The sequence below is a fragment of the Triturus cristatus genome, chromosome 3_1 (genome assembly GCF_964204655.1).
Source record: "Triturus cristatus chromosome 3_1, aTriCri1.1, whole genome shotgun sequence".
Classification (NCBI taxonomy): Eukaryota; Metazoa; Chordata; class Amphibia; order Caudata; family Salamandridae; genus Triturus; species Triturus cristatus.
The window spans coordinates 1,082,665,316-1,082,688,343 of NC_140583.1; positions in this window are offsets into that span (position 1 = coordinate 1,082,665,316).

Genomic DNA, 23,028 nt, shown 5'->3' on the forward strand with positions numbered 1-23,028 from the left:
CCCAGAAACTAAAAATGAGCCAGAACCCTCACAGCACTGCCCATCACCCGCAAAAGAGAGCAAGCAGAGAGCAAGCAGAGAGCAAGCAGAGAGCTACAAGACTGATAGCCAACACCGCACCAAGAAACAGCAGGGACTGGAAAGAAAAGCCTAGCACGCCCCCTAGCAGCTGTTAGCCACCACCACAAGCAAACATGCAGGGAGTTAGAAAATGGCACCAATGAGCACTAGCTACTAGCACCACCATTGCCAGAGCAGAGACAATGTCAAAAGGTCATATAGACAATGCACTTCTGCATAAAAAATGGTCAGCACCAGCTGGCTGACCAGCATCACATGGCTATCGTTGGCCACCATTGACAGTGTCACACCGGGGGGGGTGGCTTGAAAGGTGACAATGGCGACGTGTGAGCTTGTAGCTCTGCATTCGCCTGATAATTATCCTACCACTTCAGCGAGGTGGATGGTCCCAGGGGAAGAGAGAGCGGCTGATCTGGCGATTGCCGGAGTGGACACCGGACCATGCTACCTAAAAATGCCAGCAGGGTCTGAGGTTCTGAGCTTTCCCACGGTGCTGGGCCAGGGCTCCCCTGGGGTCACATTGGAGTCCCACCTTCGCAAGCCAGACCTGCAGCCCTGTGAGCGTGGCGAATGTGTCAACATCCGGTGTGGTCTTCTGGGAAGCCACCTTGCAGATAAGGTGGTAAAGGGTGGCGGCTGTGGCATACGCTGCAGAGGCCTTGAGCCGAACACAATAGAGTGGGCCTTGCATGCCTGAAGACCAGCCGGAGGCAGCAGAATAATGCGGCGGGCATGACTGGGAAACAAGCGCTTATCTGGCCCAGCTGGAGATTGAGAGGATTTGAATTTGAGCCTGAACTGGCAGAGACAGCGGCACGGCCGGTCCTGGCCCCTCTGTGCTGCACAGCTGATTCCTGGACCTGAGTAACTGGACAGAAACATGCTGTGTATGAGCTCGGCAGAGCCCGCCACTGCAGGAGAGATGTGGTGATGCACTTCTAGGCTGGTGGTGGAGGATCACGTCCGGGTCCAGCAGATGACATGGAGGTGCCCGAACACTACAAGCTGCTTACTTTTCTGCAGTGGGTTGGCCAGTTTGACTGAGGCCTAGGCCCTGAAGGGGGTGAGTGGCACCCGAGATAAGCAAACTGAGAACGGACCGGCCTGGGATGTGGGACGCTGGAACTTGGGGTGCATACATTAAAGAAAGTACTTGGAACCCTATACTTAGTGGCTCTCTCACCGGATTAGAGGCGGAGAGCGGGGCTCCCCTCTTGGACCACAGTTGTGAGACAACCAGATTTTAGAGGGAAAGGGACCAGTGGTGAGACGCATTGACAAAGGTACCCTTTTGAAACACTGTTTGTGGCCTGAAGACATAACACCCTCGGCCCCATTAGCCGTGAGTGTGCAGACATATATCCTGACCTGGGTGGCACCTACCTGATTACAGCTGAGACGATTAGGAATGGAGGGGGCATAAGACTTGTGAGGAGCCTTGTGGGGAATTGCCCCCCCTCCTATGCTTGGTGGTGACCAGCTACAAGCGGAGCAGCTGGGATAGAGCCTGGGGTACGCCTTGGGCCATCTGCTGTAAACACCAGACTGGCAGAACTGCCACACATATACCTGCGGGGTGAACACCTGGGGAGCAAAGTTGACTCACAGGAGTGGCAGGTCACATCCAGGCAGCAGGAGGCCTGACTAGCTAAGGAGGAAACACAGCGAGAAACGCCACGTAGAGGTGATAAAGATGGCAACAAGAAACAAACTAAAGAATGGCCAAGTAGAGAGCGAAATCAACAGGGGTGCCACAGGACCAGGAAAAAAGACCCACAGGAGCATACCCAGGGAGCTTGGAACACCTTGGTTACAAATGACCCAGTGCAGCAACAATTGGCTAAAATCTTAGAAACTATAGCTGACACTAAAGTCACATTACACCAGGACATTAGTACTGTGTCAGTGGGACTGGGTCTTCTTAGAGCAAAGCACCACAAATTATCAGAACGAGTTAAAACAGTGGAGTCCACAATAGCTGAACTGAACACTACACAATAAAAGATGACACTCCGAATAGATGACATCTCTGACAGGGTTAGTACACTCGATCGCAGGGCCAAAGACGCAGAGGGGCGCAACAGGAGAAACACTATCCAGGTGGTGGGTTTGCCTGAAGAAGTGGAGGGCAGAGACATGATTGCCTGCCTTGAACCTTGGCGGCAAACAGTGTTCGCACTGGAGGGCCTGTCGTCCTCCTACACACTTGAAAGGACCCACCGGGTCCCGGTTAAGCCACCGGTGCCATGTAGCCCCTACACACCCGGTTGTGGCCAGGCTCCTACATTGCAAAGGTAGGGATGTGCAACTGAGTAAAGCACGATTAGGTGGTCCCTTCACAGTCGAGAACTGTAAAGTTTCCATATTTCCTAATTGTACTTTAGAAGTTCAGCTTCTTTTCTGGAAGTGAAAAGGTCCCTGAGAGATGAAGGTCTGCAATACTCTCTAGTGTTCCCTGCATGCCTCTGCATAATAATAGATGGGAAAACACATTTTTGTGAAGACCCCAAGACGGCATGGGAATGGCTTGAAAGCTATAAAACACAGGGATCTTCTGCAAGACAGGGACCACCAGTGACAAATCAGGAAAGAGGGACTAGGAAGAGGTTCAGAAGGTGTCCTGGGGAGTGCCCCCCGGGTAGGCCAAACCCGTCCCAGATTGAGAAGGAGAGAGCTGCTGCTCGTAAGGCAGTGGCTGAGACAGTGCAGGATGCAGGCACACCTTCGGAGATTCTGCAGATTATGCCAAATGTAACTCCAAGGTCAGCAGACGATAATATTTAAAATAGAGCTTGGCAACATAATGTTAAGGCCCACCTGGGCCAGTTTGTGTTCCACCAGGCTGCTCCTGGGCCGTAAAGGACCAGATCAAGAAGCAGGCTGATGGGACTTTTGCATGAGACTGAACTTCTTCAACACTGATCACACCCCCTAGATGGGCCATACTAATCTGAGTGAGATCAGGGGTACCTCAAGAAGTGTCCAAAACCCTGATAGACAAAGAGGGCACATATGTATAAATTACCAGGAAATTATATGGTTTTGATCTCTCCATCGGCGTACCTGGCAGACCTCACAACGGGACCTTTGGTATTGGAAGGAAATTGCATATCTGATACGGCACTAGATTGCTCATACCCACCTCTCCCAGGAGCCTAGACTCACTGCACAGTGGTAGGGTTTAGAGATTGGCAGAATCATTGGGAGCTAGAGTATATCTGGTGGGTGCAACATGATAAGGAATATTCCTTTTTTCCCCAATATACAAACTGCATACAAGGCTTGATTCCTTTCTGTGCTCCCCAAATTTTAGCAGCTCTATTACACACCGAATACTTGGGGTGCACGTTTTCAGACCATAGCCCACTATTCATGATTCATCAGCCCTCGGAGACACGTCCTCTGATACCCCTATGGAAATTTAACCCAGTAATGCTGGAGGATATCCCCTTTAGGGAATCCCCAGGCAACTGTATTGACACCGTCTTCACCATCAATACACACACAGCTTCCACGCTTTTGATGGAATGTGAAGCATTCAAAGTGTAATTAGGAGTCACTGTATAGGGCAGTTGGTCGGGGTGCGTAGGGAACTTTATAGAGAGCTGGACGAACTAGAAGGACAATTGCACAAGTTAGACAACCTATAGGGCATGGACGACACTGCCTAGACACCATTTCCAACACTGAAAACACAATACAACAAGACCCTGGAACGACTAAGATGCCACGACTTTAAGGGCCACCTCAGTAAAGTGCAGGAAGAAGAGGGGAAGGCAGGCCTTCTCCTGGCATGGCTGGTCAGGCCAGAATTGAGAGGGACTACGAACACGCATGTTCGCTGAGTTACTGACACGTCCATACACGAGCCAGATGCAATAAATACCCTGTTCCGGAAATATTATGAGAATCTATATAGAGCACCTCCCTCAATTAGGCAGGAAGAAATCAGAGATTTCTTAACACATTGCAGCTTGTCAGTCTGGACAGACAGTCACAAGTGATGCTGGGAGACCCAGTGACATTACAAGCGATCCGCCAGGTTATAACTGCCATGGCCACTGGTGAAACACCAGGGCATGACGGCCTCTCTGCTGAATTTTACTCAGCCTATGCTCAGCCGTGGTCCGTGCAGGTAACAGCGGTGGGGCGGTGGGACCAGGTTGGGTTGATTCGGACAGACGATAATGAGGGAAAATTAATAATTGATTTCATTTTGCCTCTGGATCGTCCCTCGTAATCCCCCCCCCACCCAGCCCCACCGCCCCACCACTGTTACCTGCACGGACCGCAGCTGCCTATACTGCTAAACTGGCACCGCCCACGGGATCTCTTTATGCTGAATCACTGAGACGCGGATGCCTCCCTGACTCAACACAGAATGCACTTGTGATCCCACTTTCTAAAATAACAGCCTCTGTAACTTATGTAGTGGATTATGGACCCCTTTCCAGGCTTAACATGGATTTTAAGATCCTTAGTATGGTTCTGGTGCTGAGGCTGCTTCCCTTTATGCAAACCCTCATAATTCACGCAGACGTTATTCTGTACTGTGTCACCCAGAGGCAAGCTCATTAACACAGGCGGCTATTCTATCTATTGCCCTAGAAAAGGCCTTTGATACAGCAAGCTGGAATTTCCTATTCGAGACCATGTTCCGTATGACTTAGGGAGGGTTAGGTGGGTAAGAATCTTGTACACGTGCCCCACAGTAAGCGTTAAGACAGGTAAAACAGTGTCCGCCCAATAGGACATCTCTTGTGACACCTGACATGGATGTCCCCTGTCACCCCTACTATTTGTTTTGGCAATCAAGCCATAAGCAGCGCTGTTTCGGGAACGGGTTAGGGCTAACAATAGATAGACACAAGTATACCTTTTACCTCTTGGCTGACTACCTCCTAATATATTTGAAAGAAGCCTTAGCCGGCTCGGATACAGCCATGGATCTTATGGGGCAATTTGCATACATGTCAGGGCTATGGGTTAACAAGAGTAAAACCTACCTCTTTCATGTGGCAGGGGCTCTGCCAAGACCCCTGGAGGTGCCTGCAGACCTAAATTGGGTGCCAACTACATTTAAATACTTGGGAATCCAGTTATTACACTCCCTAGATGATATAAGAGAGGGTATTCTTGATAGAGCCCTATGATAGAGCCCTATGATCACTAAGGTCCTGTGTAGCCTTCTGGAGCTCTCTGTGATTGCCCATCATAGCTAAGATTTCACTGACTAAAATGATTTTGCTACCCCGTCTATTGTACTTCTTTGTTAATCCTCTAATCGTGATGCTAGCGGGCTGGTTTAGACAAGTAGATTCCCTAGTGCGAGACGTTATCTGGGGGGGATGGGCGCCAGAGGGTCTAATTGAAAATACTGCAATGCCCTGTACTGGAGGGAGGCCTGGGGGTACCAAACTTCAAATTCTATTAGCTGGCCTCGCAGCTGCAATGCTTAGCACAATGGTTAGAGTGAGTAAACCCAGAGGGAACATATTTAGCTGAACCTAATACTCACCCGGTCTACTATTAGCTAAAGTGATTGACCCCAAGGTGGCAACCCCCTATGGGTCACTTCTACAGATCACAGCACTACAATGCTGGAAACGATGTACGTCTAAACGGACTGCCACCCCCTATTATACACCAGTGCCTCATGGAGTCCCACGATCGATATTCACGACTGAACAAACGCTACCATGGACGGAAGCCGGATAAGAGACAGTGGGGAACTGCTTTCAGGAAAGTATAGTAATTCTGTTTCAGGGACTGATGAAAAACCACAGTCTCCCACCAGGACAATTCCTGCAATATGTGGCATTGGTTTGTACTTTTGAGACATTATGAGGGAGAGGTCGAGCAGAATCAGAGACGCATGAAGTATTACATGCACTACTTACGCTGGGTACGGCTGGTACCAGGTATAGTGGTTTTTGCAGCCCTGATAGAAGCATCCCTCACACCACAGAGTGGGCTCAGAGATAGATGGGAACAAGTCCCAAACAGAGAACATACAGACCAGGATTGGGCAAAGTTCTGGCCTTCCCCAAGATATCATGCAACATTAGACTAAAATATGTAGTTTATTTGAACACACATGACCTACATGACCCCCCACCATCTTAACGTTACATATAGAGGGGACATGCGCAAATGCCCGCGATGCAACCATGAAGATGCAGACTTCATACATATGGTTTGGGCCTGCACTGCATCGGTTTTGGGATGAAGTAACATTAAAAATAAACAACACATTGGGGTGACAGATGAATACCTGCATAGAGACAACTAGGACTCTACCCTAGCCTGCCTAAATGGAAAGGAGGGAATTGATTCATAGACTTGGCTATGGCCTTAGCAAAAACGTGGATAGCAATGTCCTGGAAATACAGTACAGAGCCACACATAGACATCTGGAAAAGAGATTAAATTAACTGCGCAGGGGCTGAGAGGAGGGCCATGATGAAAGAAGAGGCAGGAGGTCCCATAGCTGACCAATGGAAGGAGCTGCTGACGGGCTGTGAATGTCCATCACAGACATTGAGTGAAGATGAAGGGAATGGGGAGGGGAATGCAGGACTCACCAACCACAGCTAAGTTGAAGGAATGTGGGGTCACAGAGGACATAACGCATAGAGCGGTATAGAGAGGGTACTGAGTCCCCTTTGGGGATGATGTAAGCTGAGTGCAACCAGCGGAAACGCCCCCCTTGGAAGGTTAAAAAACCCTTAATTACTCCGAAGGAAGCTTACTGTTCCCCCTTTGACTGCAGAGTGAATCTCCAAACTTAACATTCCTTCCTTTTTTCTTGTTGTTTTTTGTTTATTTTGTCTTTTTTTATTCTACGTGTACCTCTTGTTGATAGTTCGATAATGAAACGTGCAATATAGTGTGCATCTATAAATCCCCTGAAAGAAATGTACCAGTTATCTTTATTGTGGCCATGATCAGATACAGTGTACAACTCGGAAGAAACAACCGAACGAAAATGAAGGGAATAGACAATATGAGATTGATGGCAGAGTCCAATTTACAAGTTATAATATACAAGCTGTATGATGTGCATCATGCAATGTCAATGTCCTCACTGCAAACGTGTACAAGGGAAAATGGCAATAAAAATATGTGTTAGAGTCACACCGTGTGACCAACCCTGCCAGGTGCACACAAACGTAGGCAGGACCCAGGGTTGTGATGGTGCAGCCTTGAGGCACAAGCACAGCACTCTTGAGCAAAGAGGAGGCAGAAGGGAGGTTCCCCGAATATATGACGTTACAACACATGCTTTTACAATGCAGTTTTTAAATCACAACATCCATTACAATGCATGATTTTACAATGCATGCCATCACAACGCATTTTTAAAAACTACATTGACAACGCATTCCATTACAACGCATACAATGACAAAGCATAATACTTTTAGAGCAACAGTGGGGTAAGTGTTGGATAGTGCTAGGGGGATAAAAAATACTATTCCCACTCCTGTTAGTGCAACAGTAGGGAAAGTGTTGGATAGTGTAGGGGTAAAAATAACAATTCCCATGTACCCCAAAACCCGTACCCACCCTAAAACTTAACAAATCCCCATTACTTACCTTGTAAGGCATTGTAATGGCATGCGTTGTAGTGACATACGTTGTAATGGCTGGGTTGTAATAGCATGCGATGTAAAGCCAGTTGCGTTGTAACAACCGTGTTGTAAAGGTAGTGCATTGTAATGACTGCATTGTGATGGATGTTTCCCAGGTTATCCGCCTTCTACAAAGCAAAGTACCAATGAGATCCCCTGGAAGGAGATTCTAGAGGAGGGACCCTGTGTGGCCTGAATGCAGGAAGGAGATGTCTACACCCTAACTACAGTAGCACTTCTCCACAGTGGGCCAGAGACTATTCAGGGAGTGCCCCCAATGCTGTCTTAAGTCTGTGTCACACATTGGCCCATGATAGGGAAGAGGAGAGTTGCATGTCCCCTAGTGCCAAGCTGCCACCACCGCATATGGAAATGACTCTTGTTTCCCACAGCGATCCTGAGTTACACCCAGAATACCTTGTCAAGGAGAAGAATGGTATGGAAGAGGCTGCAGAATGGATCCATCAAAGCACACCTGCCTTTCATTGCTGTCTACAAAAAAGGCGGACACACTTCGTAGCATGGGTAGAGAAGACATACAACGGGTGGCCTGGATTCCACATCACACTGCCGAGGGAGAAGAAAGCTTGGCACTATCCCACATTGTGAAGAAGAAATGAAGAGAAGAGAAAGGATTATGAGGATTGTCACACTGAAAAAGCTGACAACTACGGATGTGCAGTAAAATCTAACAAGAGGACAAGAACAAGAACTTGTAGCACTGCCTGAGTGCACCTACTAACACATGCCAGGATCTGGGGTGCAGTGATGTAATGGGAGACAGCACAGTGAGATTACTGAATGTAATTCAGCTGCATGCGTGAACTGTGTATCTGCCCCATGCTTCATAACATAACATGTGTATTTGTAAAGCGCACGTTCACCACTATGGGTATCTTGGCGCTGAATAACAGATGTTTGTTGTTACCCAACTCAATGGTACTTATTTTATCGATCTCAGATGGATGAAAGCCTGAGTGGACCTGCCATGATTTTAACTTGTAACCCTGAGGTCGAACACAGGCCCCTGCAGTAGATGCATTAGTCCACTGAGCCACCAGACCCGGCTTCACACTGTGCCCGTCCAGCCACCTGTCATAGCTCCTTCAAGCAAATGGCATCCCTGCTTGTAAGTGCACATGCCAAAGAAGAAGAGCTGCACCAACTATGCAATGAGCTATGCAGCTGCGAAGTCCCTCTAGTCATCCTTACTCCATGTAAATCATTGCCACCGGTCGTCAAGGTCATCTAATGGCAACCACTCCATCATTGCCATGTGCATCACCACCACCCCTGGAGCACCAAGTAACAAGACTGGAGTACTGCACCATTGTCTTACAAACTGACAAGAAGCACCAGTGATGATCTGAAGAGCCATCGACTACCTGCTCACCTGGTTTGCATCCTGATCCTGGTAGTGAGAGCATGTTCTGACTAAGACATGTCTACCCATGAGGTTGCAATAGTGACTCGGTAGTGGTTCTGTGGTGCTTTTGCGGCTGCTCAGATGCAGACAGATATGTAGCCCACAGGCAGTCCTATGGCAACCCAACCAACAGGCCTCCCCAAGAGCAAGAGATGGACTTGACTTTGCCCCACCGATGGGTTCCAGGAGGTTGCCAGGACATGTAACAAAGACTTCAATGGGTCACAGCAGTGGATCAAGAAACACCATCGTCAAACATTTGGAATGGCCTCCACGACACTCCTGAAGCAACACGTTTGAACTGTAAAACACCAACTGCATCACAGTGAGAGCCTGCTGGACTGATTAACATCACATAGGTGACTGTCACCCAACTGACATGATGCAGAGGGATCCAGATTTTATCAGCACCGTGTTCGTGTCCAGAGGTACCTGCTTAAATTATTGATGTATATCCACCTGCTCCCAGCTGCACCTGTCCACTACTGTCCTGCGGACTACCTATCAAGGCTATGAGACAAAGTGCTGTTTTAGTTGTTTTTCATTCTTTCCCACAGGTTGGACTTATTTGTGTTTTTAATCAAATTTGGGAGGAATGTTGTGTCCTGCTGGACACAGTCTAGTGTTTTAACCACCCACACCCATCCAACACAGGTGAAACCGGTCACGTGACCCTGCCAATAGAAGAGCCTGAATGCACATGCTCGTGGCCAGTTCCAGCGCCATATTCACTGCGTCTGTGTCCTTATTCAATAGAATGTGGTCCTAGGGCCCACGGCTTTACAATGTGCTTCAGTAGAGACTTGATCTTCTTGTATTCCCACTTCACAAATTTGTCATAATAAGCTAATCTAGTTATCTCATTGTGCAGCGGGTCTTTCATCTGTCAAAGTTTTGAGCACAATGGTATTCACAATGGTAAACTTGGTTGAAAAAGTATGTTTATGATTAACTTTACCTTACTTTTGTCAAGAATTCCCAAATGGATTTCTGGCAGGTGTAAATCCATTTATGAGTGAAAAGATCTGCACCATGAGTGAGGTGTTCTCCACATCTGTAAATATCACACAAGGAATGGGATATGAGTGTCCCTGTGCATTCCAGGATATGGTAAGCCTTTGAACATTTTGAACGCCCACAAACAACTACATTTGTGTGCTTTCAAAAAATCCTCAGATTTCCCTTCCACCATAGATATGTCAGTACCTTTACCTGAACTCCTGCACAGAGTTGGCTCCAATAACTTTTCCAGTGTGCAAAGGGGAATGAATCACATTTGAAGGGGGTTCTGGTGAAGAGGTTTCTCCATGGGAAAAATATTATCCCTACAAAGAAAACACGTTTGAAAAAGGATGTGCATTGCACAGGGGCTCCAATTATGCTTGTGTCGAGTTCTCCCCAAGGGCCATATGTAGGAAGCCAAATACCGGTCGGTAATGGCCGAAATTCGGTAAATATCCCGTTACCGACCGGTATTGAGGCACTTGAGATGTAGGTGGCTGATTTCTGGAATCGGTATTTACCGAATCGGAATTTTAAGAAATCGGTAAAATACCGATTCGGTAAATACCGAATCCAGAAATGCTATGTAGGGGGCACTCAAGTGAGTGCATAATTGGTGTCTGGATTCGTTATTTACCACCAACTACAAGTTGATGGTAAATGACGAATACCTTTAAAAAAGCATTTTTGTGCAATTTGTGAAGTGCCATGTGGCAGACATACATGCCCTTAGGGCATGTATGTGCGCCACATGTGCACACATGCACGAATCAGGGGTGCAACAGGGTGTCAATGTGACACCCTGCCACCCATGATAATGCCTCCCCTATTACCGATTCGGTATTTACCGAATTGGTAATAGTAACTGGCTTCCCATTCATTCCTATGGGCATCCAGGCCCATAGGAATCAATGGGAAGGGAGGCATTATTACCGATTCGGTAAATACCGATTCATAAATACCAATATTTACTGAATCGGTAATGATTACCGATTAATTACCTACATACTATTTACCGATTCATAAATACCGAATCGGTAAAATTCGGTATTTATGAATCGGTAAATGTTATGCTACCTACATATGGCCCCAAATCTCTGTGCAGCTTGAATGAGATCCCAGATAGAACCACATGATTTCTCAGGAATCCCATGGAAACTCAAGCCCAGCAGAGATTTCTGTGTTTGAGAGAAGGATATGGGCCTTTATTCCAACTAGTACTTGTTAATACCTAATTTATGTTTGGAGACATGAACAATAGATTTTGGTATTAGACATGCATCTAGGTAAAGCCCTTTTACTAAGTTTGCATCAATGTAGCAGGTGAATGCACAAACCATACAAGAAATTAGACAATATTTGCCAAAGTATGTGTTGGAAATGGCCCTTTTGCAGGGTTATCCCCAAACTTTTTGCTTCTTCCTCCTTTATTTTTTCTGACCCGTGGTTGTTGGCAATAGGACTCTGGGCACTTTACCACTGCTGATCAGTGCTAAAGTGCATACGCTCTCTGTATAAATTGTTATATGGATTGGTTATCCATGATTGGTATATTTGTTTCACCTGTTAGCCCCTAGTAAAGTGCACTGAGTGTGCCAGGGCTGGTGATTCAAATGCTACTAGTGGGCCTGCAGCACTGATTCTGCCACCCACATGAGTAGCCCTAAAATGATGTCTTAGGCCTGCTTGCAGTGCCTATGTACAGTCCAGGACTGCCATGTCGACCTGGCCAGTGCAACCACTGACCAGGCCTTATCCTTCCCTTTCTGTACATGTCAGGCATCCCTATGGTGGCCCTAGGTACCCCCCTGGGCTGGGTGCAGTGTATCTGAAAGGAATGGCATGTACTGAGGTGTGTAACATGCCCTGGTAGTGAATTACAGCCATTTTCGTTTTTCACTGCTGAGAGGGTATCTTGCCCATAGGACAGAATGGGGGAGGCTGTTTACATGCCTATCTTCCCCTAAAGGCAAGATGGAAAATCCAAGTTTGGTATCTTTGTGTTCAGAATTTAATTATACATCTTTTTAGCAAGATGGTTTTTAAATTCACTGTGTGAGAATAGCACTTTTTAGAAAGTAGCTATTCTCCTGTTTAACCTTCCTGTGTGCGTGTGTGCAGATTGGCTGACTGGTGTCATGTGATGGGCTATGTGACTCCAGGAGTCTGGATGAGTCAGCAGCAGGGTGAATAGGGAGATCTGCTCTAGATGGGTGGGAAGAGTAGCCCCTGGGTTTGAGTTGGGCTGCCTCTGCCAGCACAATGCTGGCTCCACCCCCTGCTGGCCAGGCTGAGGACTCTGCCTCTACCAGCACAAAGAAGGCTCCACCTCCTGCTGAGCGTCTAACGACCCTGCCCCTCACTCTGAAAGGAACCAGGTGCTCCAGGGCAGAGCACACCCAGGAACCGGTTTGAGCAGGGGAATCCCCCCACTGAAACAAAGAGAGACAAAGACTTGGAGGGATATAAGAAGAGGACCCCAGACACCTAAACTTTAGATCACTGTGGAACTAAGAAGGAACCTCTGCCAAGGAGAAAGCTGGAAGGAACTGAAGAGGAGAAAACTACCTGCTTGCTGTTTTGTTTTGCTGCCAAGGAGAGGGGAAGGACTTTGCTGTGTCCCCTTCTTTTGATTCTGATCTCCAAGGGCCTGAGGAGAGCTGGCTCCCTGTTAAGAAGTCCCAGGAACAAAAGGACTTCACCACCAGCTACCCTGGAACTCTGCTGAGGGAGTTCTGACCTGCCTTGGAGTGCTTGCCTAGTCTTGGGGCCTCAGGAGGTCGTTTTGCTGTGTTTGGGAGCTGGAAAGCAGAAGCGTGAACAAGAGTAACTGGTACCCAACGCATCATCCGATTGCGAGTCGCAAGAACGAGAGTGCATGGAGAATTTCATTGCGGCGTCATCGCAGCACCCGGAGTCCCCGCATCTCCGAGTGTGTCGAGCATCGTCCCGGTGCGTGAAGATTCCTGACGCTGCGAGGGTCGTCGCAAAACCAGTTTGCGGGCCGCACCACTGCCGGTGCGTGAAAGTATCCAGTCGCTGCGTGTGTCGACGCAGAGTCCCGTCCAGTGACGCATCGAGGGTAGTGGCGCCAGAAGTCAACGCCGCGCACTGCGACGCATCGCGGGTTGTAGCTCCAGAAGTCAGCACTGCGCCGCGCATCACGCCGCATCGAAGATCGTCGCATCGTACCTGTGCGTGAAGCTTCCCCCTAAGAAACCTATACAACGAAAGCCAAAGTCATCGCATCCTCCCCCTACAGATCGGAGCCAGTGCATCCACCTCTGCTGAGTGAAGCAGGGCTGCTGCAAAGCCTCCCCAAGGTCTCAGGAGTATCGCATCGCCTTTGCCATCTTCCTTGTTATAGCTTTTGGGAACCTTAGCGCAACTACAGGTACTGTTGGGCACGAGAGTGTCGCATTTTGTGCATTGAGAGTCGCATTGTGCAGGACACTGATTTTTACATCCTGGAGTACTTTCTGCAAACTCTTGAACTAGCTTTAAAGTAACATTTTTAATTGTATGTTGGTTTTTCTGTAGTATTTGGTCCTGTGAAGTTTTTAGTAGATACTTTTATTTTTCTAAAACCTGTGTGGAGTACATCTGTGGTGTTTTCACTGTTTTACTGTGAGTGTTGGTACAAATACTTTACACATTGCCTTTGATAGCCTAGACTGCTCAGGCCAAGCTACCTAGAGGGTGAGCAGGGGTTATCTTAACAGTGTATCCCCCTTTCCCTGACTAGAAGCAAGGTTCCCTACTTGGACAGTGGTACCTACCCTGCCAACTAGAGACCCCCAGATCTAACATTGATGGTCAGCGGTGAGGATTAGAACTTGCATTTGTACGTGACCCACAGTAATTGGTGTACATCACTAGTTTTAGTGCAGACCACGACGCAACCACATACCGTGTTTTGTTTTGGTTCTCTTTTTGATCTGATCCTTGAGTCATCCAGGCATCATGTCTCAGAAGGGTAAAGCAGCAGGTGATGTTGCGGAACTGGAGTTTGATATTGAAATGTTAAGTGATTACAAAGTAGGTCAACTCAAGCAGTTCTGCAGGATCTTTGGATGTCCCATGCAGAGCAGCTCCAGGAAGGAGGAGCTACGGAAGGCCTTAAGGGCCTGGTGGGAAGCCAAAGAGGCTGGGGAGACAGGTGATGCAGAGGTGGCTGAGGATGCACAAGCGGATTGTTTCAGGTCACAGGATCTGCCTGTGTCCAGATCAGCCTCCAGGGCTGGCAGCAACCATTTAGCTAGAAGTTTTTCCCCAGAGGACTTGGAGGAAAACCAAAGGGTTAGAGATCATGAGTTAGAAGTCATGAGGCTTGAGTTGAAGCTGATGGAAATGAAAACCCAGAACAAAGTAGAAGAGAGCAAGAAGATGTATGCTTTGGAAGAATTTAAATTGACCTTGGCACATGAACTAAGGATGAGGGAGCTTGATTTGGAGCTCGAGAGGCTTGAGGCCATGAGTGTCTCAGCTGAAGAAGAAAAATGGGTAGCTCAAGAAGTGAGCTTTGCTGAGTTGGAGGTGGAGTCCAGCTCAGATGGTGGCAGCAAGATTGTAGTTTCTAGTGCTGAGAGAAAGGTACAAACACCCAGAGATGTGGCACCTGACGTGAAGGAGGGGGTTGACATACACCAGGGGGTTCAGGTTTATGATGTAGTTCCAGTGGAGTGCAGTGTCCCTGAAGTAGATTGGGGAACTGGCACAGGGGACCATATTCCTAGTAGTGGGAGGGACACTCTACTGACCCTAGATGAGAGGTACAGGAAAGGGGTTCCTACATGGTAGAAACCTTGATGTGTGAGTGTGAAGACCGCCCAGAAGAGTGTGAGTTGTGTGACAGAGACAGTCAGGTACTGTCTTGCCAATCTCAGGAGAGTGGTGTGGGGTACTTGTGTGAGGCACTGGAGGGTGAGGCAAAGGGTAGCTTGGTTAACAACTGTGGGGGGCTGTGTGATTCATTTGTTGGAGAGCATATTTTAAGTCCCTGTTTTCCAGAGCTATGCCAATACCCGGTGGAGAGTGAGTTCTCTGGTTCCAGGGAGCTTGCGTTGGAGGCAGACCTCTGGTTGGATGCCAGAGGGTCTGAAGAGGCATTGGGGAGTGATCCCAAAAGGAGTGGCACAGATATCTTCCAGACCTGTGAGGTGGAAGAGGTTCAGTGTAGCCCAGTTAGGTCCCAGTGTAGTTGGAGGGGTGAAGGGGCTCACGTCCTGTCTCAGTGGAGAAGGGGTGAGTGTGGGACTGTGGGTCCCAAGGTGCCCGAAACCCAGTCTCAGGGCCAGGTGGGTTCCTTAAGGGAACACCAGGTTGGGGGCTTAGACAGTGCTAGTAGGCCATTTGAGGAGGATCTCCTAGTGTCAGAAAAACCTGGAGCCTCTGTAAACAGAGCTCCAGTGGTACTGGTGTCTGGCGGTACCGCTCCAGTTGGGAGGGTGCAGAAGTCCAGACTGAGGGGTGAGAGGGGGATGTGTTCCCCAGTGGGAGAACCAGTGGGTCAGGGACCAGCCAGAAGGGTTGAGTCCCCTAGGAGTGACCATGGTGACACCACTTCTGTCCTGGGGGATCTTCGCGCACTGTCAGGTGGACAGGGGCCGGGAGATCTGCGCCAGGCAGACTGTCACGAGACACATGAATCATGTGTCACCCTAGGGGAGATACTGTGTGAGTCCCCAGAAGTCCTGGCATGCCAGGCAGGTGTGCAACCGCAGGGTTTAGTCCCTGGGTTGGGAGGCCAGGTTCAGGATCTGCCTGACCTGGAGGGAAGGACATCTGTAAGCTGTGTCCTGACCGGTTTGGCTTCCAGGGGTACCACTCCAGTGGGGAGGGTGCAGCACTCTGGAAGGGGGTGCAGAGGGAGAGAGTCCTCGCCTCTGACCCCGGTGCAACCTGAGGGTTTAGACCCTAGGTTGGGAGACCAGTTGCTGGAGAGAGGTCCTGAACTGGTGGGTGAGTTGTGTTCTGAGGGTGACTCTCCTGGGAGGAGAGGGCAGGACCCCAGAAGGAGAGGTAGGGGGAGGAGAGCCTCGCCCGTGACCTCTGGTCAGCCTGAGGGTACAGACCCTGGGCTGGCGGGCCAGTGTCAGGATGCCCTAACTGACTTGGCAGGAGGGAGAGTGGAGGAAAGGTGCCAGGCACCTGGGGCTACTGCCCCCCACTTTCTGATGCCACAGAGGTTAAAGAGGCCTGACAGGCATGAGGCCTGGCTCTCATCACTGACAGTTGTCAGTGGCCCCTGTGGCTGGTTGTCCTGGTGGACAGAGTTGCCCCTGGAAGGGGGGCAGGAGTCACACCCTGGAGGTGGACTGGGCCACACCGTTGTGTTGGCCATGTGGGTACTGTCTACCAGTATGGACACATCTTTGATGGAAGTCCTGGTGCGCCAGGCAAGTGTTCAACCACAGGGGTTGGTCCCTGGGTTGGGAAGCCAGGTGCAGGTGTTGCCTGACCTGGAGGGAGGGACATCTGTAAGCCGTGTCTCTTCCAGTTTGTCTTTGAGGTGTAGCACTCCGAGTGGGAGGGTGCAGACTTCTGGAAGGGGGTGCAGAGGGAGGGAGTCCTCGCCTCTGACCCCGGTTCACTTGGAGGGTGTAGACCATAGGTTGGAGGGCCAGGTCCGGGGTGTCCACCCTGACCTGGAATCCCAGTTGCAGGATAGAACCCCTGAACTGGTGAGCAAATGGTGCAGGACACCTGCCACAGGTGCCCTGACTATTCTAGAAGGGGGTACCGCTCCAGGTGGGAGGGTACAGAGCCCCAAGGAAGAGGAGGAACGGGTATGGAACAGCCCACCCCAGCCTCCTGTCCAGCCACTGGATACAGGCCCGGGGCTGGTGGGTCAGTGCCAGGTTGTCAGACCCGACCTGACAGGGAAGGGAGTGGACAAAGGGTGCCAAACACCTGGGGCTACTGCCCCCCACCCTCTGACGCCACAGGAGTTTGAGAGCCCTGAGAGGCATAAGGCCTGGGTCTCATCCCTGACCACTGTCACTGGTCACTGCGGCTTGCTGTCTGTTTGTTGGGACACACCTGTGAGCAAGTTAAGGCTAGGTGCTGCACAGGTGGTGTCGACAGGTGAAGAGAAGGGTTCCACATGGGTTGGCTTGGTGGACCCTGAGAGTATGGATGGAGAGATCCAACCGCGTTCAGGAAGGCGTAGAACAGGAATAGTACCCTGCTGTTTGGGCCAGTTTCCGTGTTCTATCGCCCTAAGCAGGGAATCCCATCGAGGTATCGCTTGGTCTACCCTCGCTTTAGGCTGGAAGGGGGTTGTGTTGGAAATGGCCCTTTTTGCAGGGTTATCCCCAAACTTTTTGCTTCTTCCTCCTTTATTTTTTCTGACCCGTGGTTGTTGGCAATAGGACTCTGGGCACTTTACCACTGCTGATCAGTGCTAAAGTGCATATGCTCCCTGCTGACGAGAGGCAATTACCTCGAAACACGTGTCCAGGGATGGCATTATTTCACATACTCGTGGCATAGGCGTACTCACCGCTGCCACTACATTATCCAGAATTCTTTGGGGCTATTTGCTAGTATGACGAGCAGTGTCGCGACCCACTACGTAAACTATTTAAAGCTCTTTCGAGCGACTTTGGGCTGACGAGCCTGGTGTCTGCACCTGCGCGCCTTGAAAGGTACTTTACCTATATATTTTGGCAGTCTACTTGGCACCCCGCATACTTACCTGCTCCCTGCTGACGAGAGGCAATTACCTCGAAACACGTGTCCAGGGATGGCATTATTTCACATACTCGTGGCATAGGCGTACTCACCGCTGCCACTACATTATCCAGAATTCTTTGGGGCTATTTGCTAGTATGACGAGCAGTGTCGCGACCCACTACGTAAACTATTTAAAGCTCTTTCGAGCGACTTTGGGCTGACGAGCCTGGTGTCTGCACCTGCGCGCCTTGAAAGGTACTTTACCTATATATTTTGGCAGTCTACTTGGCACCCCGCATACTTACCTGCTCCCTGCTGACGAGAGGCAATTACCTCGAAACACGTGTCCAGGGATGGCATTATTTCACATACTCGTGGCATAGGCGTACTCACCGCTGCCACTACATTATCCAGAATTCTTTGGGGCTATTTGCTAGTATGACGAGCAGTGTCGCGACCCACTACGTAAACTATTTAAAGCTCTTTCGAGCGACTTTGGGCTGACGAGCCTGGTGTCTGCACCTGCGCGCCTTGAAAGGTACTTTACCTATATATTTTGGCAGTCTACTTGGCACCCCGCATACTTACCTGCTCCCTGCTGACGAGAGGCAATTACCTCGAAACACGTGTCCAGGGATGGCATTATTTCACATACTCGTGGCATAGGCGTACTCACCGCTGCCACTACATTATCCAGAATTCTTTGGGGCTATTTGCTAGTATGACGAGCAGTGTCGCGACCCACTACGTAAACTATTTAAAGCTCTTTCGAGCGACTTTGGGCTGACGAGCCTGGTGTCTGCACCTGCGCGCCTTGAAAGGTACTTTACCTATATATTTTGGCAGTCTACTTGGCACCCCGCATACTTACCTGCTCCCTGCTGACGAGAGGCAATTACCTCGAAACACGTGTCCAGGGATGGCATTATTTCACATACTCGTGGCATAGGCGTACTCACCGCTGCCACTACATTATCCAGAATTCTTTGGGGCTATTTGCTAGTATGACGAGCAGTGTCGCGACCCACTACGTAAACTATTTAAAGCTCTTTCGAGCGACTTTGGGCTGACGAGCCTGGTGTCTGCACCTGCGCGCCTTGAAAGGTACTTTACCTATATATTTTGGCAGTCTACTTGGCACCCCGCATACTTACCTGCTCCCTGCTGACGAGAGGCAATTACCTCGAAACACGTGTCCAGGGATGGCATTATTTCACATACTCGTGGCATAGGCGTACTCACCGCTGCCACTACATTATCCAGAATTCTTTGGGGCTATTTGCTAGTATGACGAGCAGTGTCGCGACCCACTACGTAAACTATTTAAAGCTCTTTCGAGCGACTTTGGGCTGACGAGCCTGGTGTCTGCACCTGCGCGCCTTGAAAGGTACTTTACCTATATATTTTGGCAGTCTACTTGGCACCCCGCATACTTACCTGCTCCCTGCTGACGAGAGGCAATTACCTCGAAACACGTGTCCAGGGATGGCATTATTTCACATACTCGTGGCATAGGCGTACTCACCGCTGCCACTACATTATCCAGAATTCTTTGGGGCTATTTGCTAGTATGACGAGCAGTGTCGCGACCCACTACGTAAACTATTTAAAGCTCTTTCGAGCGACTTTGGGCTGACGAGCCTGGTGTCTGCACCTGCGCGCCTTGAAAGGTACTTTACCTATATATTTTGGCAGTCTACTTGGCACCCCGCATACTTACCTGCTCCCTGCTGACGAGAGGCAATTACCTCGAAACACGTGTCCAGGGATGGCATTATTTCACATACTCGTGGCATAGGCGTACTCACCGCTGCCACTACATTATCCAGAATTCTTTGGGGCTATTTGCTAGTATGACGAGCAGTGTCGCGACCCACTACGTAAACTATTTAAAGCTCTTTCGAGCGACTTTGGGCTGACGAGCCTGGTGTCTGCACCTGCGCGCCTTGAAAGGTACTTTACCTATATATTTTGGCAGTCTACTTGGCACCCCGCATACTTACCTGCTCCCTGCTGACGAGAGGCAATTACCTCGAAACACGTGTCCAGGGATGGCATTATTTCACATACTCGTGGCATAGGCGTACTCACCGCTGCCACTACATTATCCAGAATTCTTTGGGGCTATTTGCTAGTATGACGAGCAGTGTCGCGACCCACTACGTAAACTAAAGTGCATATGCTCTCTGTATAAATTGTTATATGGATTGGTTATCCATGATTGGTATATTTGTTTCACCTGTTAGCCCCTAGTAAAGTGCACTGAGTGTGCCAAGGCTGGTGATTCAAATGCTACTAGTGGGCCTGTAGCACTGATTGTGCCACCCACACGAGTAGCCCTAAAAAGATGTCTTAGGCCTGCTTGCAGTGCCTATGTGCAGTCCAGGACTGCCATGTCGACCTGGCCAGTGCAACCACTGACCAGGCCTTATCCTTCCCTTTCTGTACATGTCAGGCATCCCTATGGTGGCCCTAGGTACCCCCCTGGGCTGGGTGCAGTGTATCTGAAAGGTAGGGCATGTACTGAGGTGTGTAACATGCCCTGGTAGTGAATTACAGCCATTTTCGTTTTTCACTGCTGAGAGGCTATCTTGCCCATAGGACAGAATGGGGGAGGCTGTTTACATGCCTATCTTCCCCTAAAGGCAAGATAGAAAATCCAAGTTTGGTATCTTTGTGTTCAGAATTTAATTATACATCTTTTGAGCAAGATGGTTTTTAAATTCACTGTGTGAGAATAGCACTTTTTAGAAAGTAGCTATTCTCCTGTTTAATCTTCCTGTGTGCCTGTGTGCAGATTGGCTGACTGGTGTCATGTGATGGGCTAGGTGGCTCCAGGAGTATGGATGAGTCAGCAGCAGGGTGAATAGGGAGATCTGCTCTAGATGGGTGGGAGGAGTAGCCCCTGGGTTTCAGTAGGGCTGCCTCTGCCAGCACAATGCTGGCTCCACCCCCTGCTGGCCAGGCTGAGGACTCTACCTCTGCCAGCACAAAGAAGGCTCCACCTCCTGCTGAGCATCTAACGACCCTGCCCCTCACTCTGAAAGGAACCAGGTGCTCCAGGGCAGAGCACACCCAGGAACCGGTTTGAGCAGGGGAATCCCCCCACTGAAACAAAGAGAGACAAAGACTTGGAGGGGTATAAGAAGAGGACCCCAGACACCTAAACTTTAGATCACTGTGGAACTAAGAAGGAACCTCTGCCAAGGAGAAAGCTGGAAGGAACTGAAGAGGAGAAAACGACCTGCTTGCTGTTTTGCTTTGCTGCCAAGGAGAGGGGAAGGACTTTGCTGTGTCCCCTTCTTTTGATTCTGATCTCCAAGGGCCTGAGGAGAGCTGGCTCCCTGCTAAGAAGTCCCAGGAACAAAAGGACTTCACCACCAGCTCCCCTGGAACTCTGCTGAGGGAGTTCTGACCTGCCTTCGAGTGCTTGCCTAGTCTTGGGGCCTCAGGAGGTCGTTTTGCTGTGTTTGGGAGCTGGAAAGCAGAAGCGTGAACAAGAGTAACTGGTACCCAACGCATCATCCCATTGCGAGTCGCAAGAACGAGAGTGCAAGGAGAATTTCATCGCGGCGTCATCGCAGCACCCGGAGTCCCCGCATCGCCGAGTGCGTCGAGCATCGTCCCGATACGTGAAGATTCCTGACGCTGTGAGCGTCGTCGCAGAATCAGTTTGCGGGTCGCACCACTGCCGGTGCGTGAAAGTATCCAGTCGCTGCGTGTGTCGACGCAGAGTCCCGTCCCGTGACGCATCGAGGGTTGCGGCGCCAGAAGTCAACGCCGGGCTGCGCACTGCGACGCATCGAGGGTTGCAGCGCCAGAAGTCAGCGCTGCGCCATGCATCGCGCCGCATCGAAGATCGTCGCATCATACCTGTGCGTGAAGCTTCCCCCTAAGAAACCTACGCAACGAAAGCCAAAGTCATCGCATCCTCCCCTTACAGATCGGAGCCGGCGCATCCACCTCTGCTGCGTGAAGCAGGGCTGCTGCAAAGCCTCCCCAAGGTCTCAGGAGTATCGCATCGCCTTTGCCATCTTCCTTGTTATAGCTTTTGGGAACCTTAGCGCAACTACAGGTACTGTTGGGCACGAGAGTGTCGCATTTTGTGCATTGAGAGTCGCATTGTGCAGGACACTGATTTTTACATCCTGGAGTACTTTCTGCAAACTCTTGAACTAGCTTTAAAGTAACATTTTTAATTGTATGTTGGTTTTTCTGTAGTATTTGGTCCTGTGAAGTTTTTAGTAGATACTTTTATTTTTCTAAAACTGGTGTGGAGTACATCTGTGGTGTTTTCACTGTTTTACTGTGAGTGTTGGTACAAATACTTTACACATTGCCTTTGATAGCCTAGACTGCTCAGGCCAAGCTACCTAGAGGGTGAGCAGGGGTTATCTTAACAGTGTATCCCCCTTTCCCTGACTAGAAGCAAGGTTCCCTACTTGGACAGTGGTACCTACCCTGCCAACTAGAGACCCCCAGATCTAACATTGATGGTCAGCGGTGAGGATTAGAACTTGCATTTGTACGTGACCCACAGTAATTGGTGTACATCACTAGTTTTAGTGCAGACCACGACGCAACCACATACCGTGTTTTGTTTTGGTTCTCTTTTTGATCTGATCCTTGAGTCATCCAGGCATCATGTCTCAGAAGGGTAAAGCAGCAGGTGATGTTGCGGAACTGGAGTTTGATATTGAAATGTTAAGTGATTACAAAGTAGGTCAACTCAAGCAGTTCTGCAGGATCTTTGGATGTCCCATGCAGAGCAGCTCCAGGAAGGAGGAGCTACGGAAGGCCTTAAGGGCCTGGTGGGAAGCCAAAGAGGCTGGGGAGACAGGTGATGCAGAGGTGGCTGAGGATGCACAAGCGGATTGTTTCAGGTCACAGGATCTGCCTGTGTCCAGATCAGCCTCCAGGGCTGGCAGCAACCATTTAGCTAGAAGTTTTTCCCCAGAGGACTTGGAGGAAAACCAAAGGGTTAGAGATCATGAGTTAGAAGTCATGAGGCTTGAGTTGAAGCTGATGGAAATGAAAACCCAGAACAAAGTAGAAGAGAGCAAGAAGATGTATGCTTTGGAAGAATTTAAATTGACCTTGGCACATGAACTAAGGATGAGGGAGCTTGATTTGGAGCTCGAGAGGCTTGAGGCCATGAGTGTCTCAGCTGAAGAAGAAAAATGGGTAGCTCAAGAAGTGAGCTTTGCTG